General features: G+C 36.2%; 1 long non-coding RNA gene across 1 annotated transcript; it reads left to right on the top strand.

The window, feature by feature from the left end:
* The first annotated feature begins 5,836 nt into the window (after positions 1-5,836).
* On the top strand, positions 5,837-7,528 carry LOC132947844 (uncharacterized). Its single transcript, XR_009664942.1, has 4 exons — positions 5,837-5,914; positions 5,991-6,108; positions 6,546-6,688; positions 7,255-7,528. It is a non-coding gene; the product is annotated as an uncharacterized LOC132947844 (long non-coding RNA).
* The last annotated feature ends 443 nt before the right edge of the window (positions 7,529-7,971 follow it).

The raw sequence follows: 7,971 nt of genomic DNA, 5'->3' as shown, positions 1-7,971 counted from the left end.
CTTTCGTCTAAGCATTTTTACTGGCCTAAAAAATGATGACAGATCGTTAAAATAATTATAATTCGATGAATTGGCTAATTGTATTAATACATATAGAGTCACTGTGTCTGTGTTTAAGTATTCCAGTATGACACATTTACACCTATTTCAATATGTTTTGATGTTTTTTCATCTCTATATGAACATCTACAATATTCCAATCGATACATATTGTAATTTTGTTATAAATTTCCGCGTTCTACCATGTTTAAAGAATGGAAATTATCGTCTTCAGTCATGTCTCATTAAACCTGAATTAAAGTTATTATTATTGTTATAATTATCTCACAAACTTCAGATTAAAAAGTTTCAAATAAAATGTTTTTAAATTACCAGTTTCAGTCCTAATATAATTAATACAGATATAGAGTCAGATAGAGAAAGATAGAGACACTTTTCCGATATGCATTGTATGACAGCTGACCCAAGTCAGAAAGTTGTTTTTTGATGTTCCAGGTTGCCCTTAAATCGTTGATAGGAAAAATCCTTTTCTTTGATACCGTACATTTTTGCTCACAAAGTGTTTCATTTACCAATGTAACCAATTTAAATAGATACACTTACAAAACCGTCATTTTTCGTCAGAATTTAAAATAAGAACGGTCAAACGCCACAGTCCAGAATTTTAAGGTCCAAAAATAATTTTCAAATTCGACAGGGTTTGACTTTCATTTTTTGTCAGAATTTATGTTAGGTTAGAGTTATACTATCCAAAAATAACTTTCCTAATAGACATAATGCGTAATACGTATATTACGTTTTGTTTAAATTAATTTACTTTAAAAACGCGGAAATTACCATTTCAATAGATTTCGGTGCCTTATGGTTGTCTCCATAATTACATTAGCACATATTATGTCTTCAAAACTGATTGACAATTAGTACCTATATTTGATACAAAATTCACAAAATAACAATTTTGGACCATTCTCTAGTAGACAATTCTCCCTTGAAATGTAGGTACATGAAAACCATGTTTCCATTTTGAATCCGAAAATTTAACTACAGGCGGGATAACCAGCTTGAATGCCAATATATATTAGTGTCTGTGCTATATGTCTCAGTATATGCAGTTATACTGTAAAAAGTAGAATAGGCTGAATTTATAACAACTATTGTTTATTATAGTAACACCTACTAAAATTGTAATAGGCTGAATTTATAATGATAATATAATTTAATAAAATGTTGGAGAAAATGTTTATCTTGATGAATGATATTGGTAGATACTTGATGGTATAATAGGTACCAACCTAATAAATTATTTTACAATCCGTTAGTAAATTATATTCGTTTGATAGTTAAATAAGACTACGTAATATTATAGAATGATAATTATTATGAAATAATTAATATAATTTATTTACCAAACTGAGTAGATATAATTATATTATAATGATTTTTCAATGAGAACACAGTGATTAAAACATTTTTTCTCATAAATATATTACGCAATGAGTGTAAGTGATACATATTAATTGCAGTCATGGAGTCACGTGTAATGTGATTTATAAACATATAGGCAAGGCAGGCATGTTCATAGGTCTAAGGTCTAGGCAATATGGAGGGTTATAACTTATAAATAGGGCCTGGATGCTGATGACTTTTGCATCTTCTTTTGGAACAACATAGACCACCGGTTCCCAACCCATGGGCTGCGGCCCACTTGTGGGCCGCGAGCAGTTAAAATTGATAAAGCAACAGCTACAACTATACAAGATCACCTCAAATCTTTAGCTTCCAACCTCAGGTTATTTTTAATTATTTATTTTTCTTAATTACAAATTAATATTTTTTAATAGGCATAATTGAAATCATTTTTACACTGTTTTTAGAAACTACTCCACTAAAATTGAAGAGGAAATCCAATGGATCAGAAATCCCTTTGAAGAAGATTACTTGAAAAAATTGAAAATACGGGCCGAAACTGCAGCAAGACATCGTTGATGTTTTGATTGGATTCCGCGTACACAAAGTGGTCTTCACCACGGATATATGCAAGATGTATCGCCAGATTGAGGTGCTGCCTCAATACCGGGGCTACCAATACATCCTGTGGAGGGAATCGCCACAAGCTTCGCTAAAAGAGTATACACTTAATACAGTCACGTATGGAGTAAATAGTGCGCCCTATTTAGCGTTGCGAGTCCTCCGCTACATCACCGACACGGAATGTGAAAGTTTTCCGGATGTGAAAGGAGCTCTGCGTCATCAAACTTATATGGATGATATATGTGTGGGTGCAGAGTCGTTGGAAGCTGCTAAAACGCTTCAGTTGAATCTAATCAACACTCTCGCCAGATCCGGTTTGGAGTTGAAGAAGTGGGCCAGCAATACGCCAGAATTGCTGGAACTCCTACGTCCTGAAGATTGCTCCGGAAATCCGCTAGCATTTGAGCAAAATGATGCTACGCACGTCGTATTGGGAATGCGGTGGAATCACGATCAAGATTATTTCTCCTTCGGTATCAACAGTTTCAAGATGATTCCTACCAAACGTGGAGTGTTGTCGATGATTGCCAGAATCTTTGATCCTTTAGGTCTGTTGGCACCGGCAACGTTCTATGCCAAGTTGATCATGCAACGGGTGTGGGTTGCACAGATTAGTTGGGACGATCAACTGCCATCAGATATAGCTGAAGATTGGTGTGACTTCTATCATTTTTTAGGTTGGCTGGTCGGAATGAAGATTCCACGCTACATCGGTTGTTCCGCTGGATGTAGCTATGATTTGTGCGGTTTCTCTGACGCGTCCACGAAAGGGTATGCAGCGATCGCTTACCTCCGTGTCACTGCAAAGTCAGGAAGTGTTAATGTCTATCTTCTAGGGTCCAAAACGAAGTTGGCTCCAATGAAAACCTCGACGATCCCACGGCTCGAACTGAGCGGAGCGGTGCTACTTGCTCTATGGCTGGGAAGAATTAAACGCGCTCTGGAACCTCAACTAGAGATTTCGAATGTCTTCGCATGGTCGGACTCGACCATTGTGCTCTCATGGTTGGGAAACACTCATACCTCGTCTAAGACTTTCGTATCCAACCGTATCTTCCAAATTCTAACCACGATTCCTGTTTGACAGTACGAAAACGGGACTGCAGACTCGCTGGAAGCTCCTCCAGCAGTCTTTCCAGTTCTTTGGCGACGTTGGTCTCAAGAATATCTGAATACCCTCCAAGTTCGTGGAAAGTGGACTAAAGATAGCAACAACGTCGAAGTTGGTAATATGGTGGTAGTAAAAATTAGCGACACCCCCCCCCCCCCTCTTACTTGGCCTTTAGGTAGGGTGATTGAGGTGTATCCGGGCACAGATAATATAGTGCGGGTGGCAAAGGTAAGGACCAACCAGGGAGTGTTCACTAGACCAGTTGTGAAGTTAGTACCGTTACCTACAGACTTGTAAAACACGATAGGTATTAATAGATGTATTTCCGTCCACTAGCTCCCTTTGCACCCTTATACTCGTCCGCTACGGCTAGGATCATTATGTATTATAAATTGTAATTAATTGTTTTGACCAGCCATCACGCCTGCTCCGGATGCTGGGTCGGTTGCTCCACCTCTGGATCCAGTGGGGTATGGCAAATGTTTTTGTTTTTACATTTGTTTATTTTCAGGTATTAGGTTGTTATTATATTGTTATTTCTTACTGATGATAAAAAGAAAATGTTGTAACTAAAGTCTGTTGATTAATTTTGTATGTTTTGTTGTAAATATTGTTATTTTAGTTCGGCTAAGGCCGTAGCTCAGGGTAATGCTACCTAATGAAATTAATTTGTTATATTTTCAAAAAAAAAAATAATGTTAAAGATGTCCCTTTGTAAAAAAACCGATCACCGATCTGGGCTGCTCAACTGCTCCGTTCATCTGCTCAACTGCTCCGTCCAACTGCTCTGTTCATCTGCTCAACTGCTCCGTCCAACTGCTCTGTTCATCTGCTCAACTGCTCTGTTCCTCTGCTCAACTGCTCTGTTCCTCTGCTCAACTGCTCCGTTCATCTGATCAACTGCTCCGTTCATCTGATCAACTGCTCCGTTCATCTGCTCAACTGCTCCGTACATTGCTCCCAGCTCCAACATAATCTAGCACAGATCGAACTTCTTATTCCAAGTTAGCTGGAACTTGCAAGGGGGAGTATGTTCGATCCGTTTGATAACAGAATTGCCGCCGTCGGTGGTCACGCTCGGCCGACCGCCGCATGAACCATGTTCATGTGCGCTGCGCGCCGGCAGCCGCAAGGTTGGCAATACTACCGGTGACCGTCACCGGTGCTCGGCGCAGGCGAGCTCGGTCGTCCGCGCCACACTCTCCGGTGTCACGTGTTTACGACTGCTCGTCGTCCGTCGATACGTTTTGTGCTCGGCTCGCTCGCCCGTCGGCCATCTTTCCCGTTTGGAAGTGCGACGCAAAAACGTGGTTTTACCAGATAAAGGTTGCTCAGCCGATTATCCGTTAATGTGTTTGATCTTTGTTAGTGTTTGTCGTCGTTCAGTTCTGAACCGCGTACGTCGGTAGATACACCGCGTATCCGTGTACGCAGTCAAACACTCGTTGCTCCACCACACGTCGGTGCACGCGCTCGTACCGGTGTTTAAACCTCCAGAATAGCAGCTCCGCCACCGTAGTTCATCAGCTTAAGACATCTGCCAGGGCGGCAGCTCAGTCGGTGTTCCCCGTCCCCCCTGAATTTAATATTGTATGTAAAAGAATTGTTTGTACCTACTGCTCGTGTTGTACAATAATACACATAATATTGATAGTTAAAACACTTGTTATCATTTGTTATAATAATTGCCCTACTCTACAACAACCCTGAGGACCTTGTACCAGGCGATATCCGATCTTAAGGATCGTCGGGTCAACAATTTGTAAATCTGTTTTGTAATTGTAAAAACATTTATTTAAGTAAAGTAGCTTATGTTTTTAAATTTTTAAAATATTTTTATTTTTGTTAAATAAAGTAAAGTATTTGTGTGTTTAAGTCAGGGTACGTTTAGTTTGTGCGCAACCACATTCTCCGGCGAACGAAGATGCGACAAGCTAAAATTAATGTAATGATTATGGACACTATTTTTTGAACACTGCATTAATGTACCTATTTTTCCTACACAATACGCCGGGAAACAATACTACGCTATACAAAATAATAAACTATAATATTATTAATATTTATATTTACACTGGACTTTTTTTTAATTTCCACCAACAACAACTTACGAGGAAAGTTGTAGGCGTATTACATCCTCAAGTTATTGGACCAAGCGAAAAATTTTTTATCGTCAAAAACTAAAATAATCGAAAATTTCATTTGCATACCTCGACATGAATCTAAATATTTTGAAAATGTTATGGTTTTAAATTCTAATATAAACAATCAGTGGAGATTGCATGTATCTACAGAAATTTATTTTAGAGTAACACCACTTACACGAAAAACCAAAACCGATTTTACGTAAAAATGCACGTTTTCCTTAATTTTTTTTTGTTTTTTCCGGCGCTTTCGGGGCCTAGGTATTGTTAATTTCCGACATCCCCTATGCGCATACTACATTCACTTTCCCTACGGAAAAGATGAAAACCGAAGCATTATTTCGACTACTTTTCGTGTACACAGACACAAAAAATAAAAATGTATTACGCAGAACGTACATTTGCTAATAGTTTCAATATAGGTCGATTCACTCTAATTTTTAAACCGATAAATTAGGTATTTATATATTTTTTACAACTTGACATTTTCAGAAAACAGTGTTTCTCCAACGATGAGTTAGCAGAAAATGAACAGCGAATAAAGGATTTGGAGGCCTTACAGTTGATGAGTTGAATTCGCCCAGAAAAGTCTTTGATACTTAATAATGTCTAATTCACACACACTTATGTAAGTATATTGCTCAAGTGTTCAATTTTAAATATCTACCAAAACCAAAAGTCACTTAATAGCTTATCGTTTTTAGTTCATACAATGGATTATTGTTTTCTAAACAGAAATATATGATGTACCACATACAAGGAACTAAGAAGTAGAGCCAATGTATTGACAATTTTTCAGACGTCGAACTATGAAACTTAAAGGTGGTAATACTGTTGATAGGTTTTTATTCCAAATCTATTTTACTGTGCTATTAACTAACATACCCACCTGTTCACGGGACACATTGTATATCTAATTGTGTGCGTGGACATATATTTGTCTATCGAAAGGGTTCAGCCCGTTTAGTCAAAATAAATTAATAAATAAATAATTATATGTTACAATCTTAAAATGCCCATAACTTGTTTTAAAAATAAAAAACAAATATAATAAGTGATTCCCCATAGGGTTCGTTAAAAAATATTTTTGCATATAAGTTTGATAATAATATTATGTCATATGACTCTAATATATTAAGTCTAACAGTACAAAACTGGATCTACTGTACTCACATTTGCATGTTGCTCGTTGTTCAAAGAGAGAATACAAATGGACAAATGGTGCACTGATATATTTTTAACAAAGTTTTAATTTTTAGGTAATACATTTTGCTGGGCAAGAATCCAATTTTAATAACGCCGAGGGCCTCAACACATTTAAATTGCAAAGAAACACGTAACTAGTCTGGACATTGGTATCTTTTCTGAAGGGAAAGCACATCTGGTTGTATGCTTTGGACTGGTAAAGATTGAATGTTCCCAGTTGTTTTCAAATACATCGGGAGAAAGAAAAACATAATTAAGGAAATATTATTATATTTTTGACAAAAATTGATTTTCTTTAATTGGTGTAACTAAAAAAAATACCTAGGCATAGATACATGATTTGTTCGCCAAATGTTCCTATTGCCATTTTCTATACGCCATAACATTTTTAAAACAATTTTACTCTTTTTGAGCTAGTTATGGGGATAATACATTTTAATATTTTCTATTAGTTTTGTTTTTAAATTTATTGTCAATAAAAAGTTCTTTGCTACGTTAAAGAGTTAAAAAAATATCTAATACGGGGATTATAGTATAGTTTCTATAATATCTGTTCACAATCATAAGAGATGCATAGCCACCATTTTTCATAAGCATTTAAAGTTCACATTTTGACAAATTTTATCAATTTTATGTGTAGTTAAAAATGTATCAAATGTTCAATTGTATATTTAGCTTATGCTAGTAGTAAAAATTAATAAAAATTGATCATAGTTATATTATTTTGCAAATTGAATTAAGTATGTAAATTATTGGTTACAGGTCGTCAATCCCATCTACAACGAGGAAAGATAAAACTTCTTTGCAAAAAACAGTATGCAATTACCAATAAGCTTCAGTGGCCGTTCTTAAAATTCTTCACTATCAACAATGGACATAATTGATGAAGACTTTTAAATTAGGTATATTCTTATATGTGCCTACTTCCTTTAATTTGTAATTGTTTTTCCTGTGTTTCCCCCCACCACCCATCAGAAGGATTAATTAGTTACTTTATTTTTCCAAAAAAAAACTATACCTATGCACTCTGGAGTTATGTTTGTGAATAAAATTATTTGTCAATGACTAATTTAAGAAAACTTTATTTTTCTAAATTTTAAAATACATGACTTATGTGGTAATGTGTTGTAAATTATTGTCATACTTGCAGCAGTTGTTGATAACATACTAAATAAGAATAACTAGTTCATATTATAAATTATCCCTGTGTCAAAATATTTGAAAATCATACTATGTTGGTATAGCAAATTTGAAATTATAATATATACATTTGGACGAGACGCTAATTAAAGTAGTTCAGATAAACGCAGCTAGATCGAAGATCGTAATGCATGAAATCGAACAATTATTGGTAAGCAAGACCATAGATATCTGTTTGATACAAGAGCCCGCGACCGATGGTAAAGGGGTCTACCTGCTAGACAGGCGCCCCTTCAAGGTGATAGCTAGCGGCTGCGAACCCAAGTCCGCGGTCGTCAT

This window comes from Metopolophium dirhodum, chromosome 6, assembly GCF_019925205.1.
Source record: "Metopolophium dirhodum isolate CAU chromosome 6, ASM1992520v1, whole genome shotgun sequence".
Taxonomy (NCBI): domain Eukaryota; kingdom Metazoa; phylum Arthropoda; class Insecta; order Hemiptera; family Aphididae; genus Metopolophium; species Metopolophium dirhodum.
The sequence above is the reverse complement of the archived record's forward strand: the minus strand, read 5'-3'. Positions and strand labels throughout refer to the sequence as shown.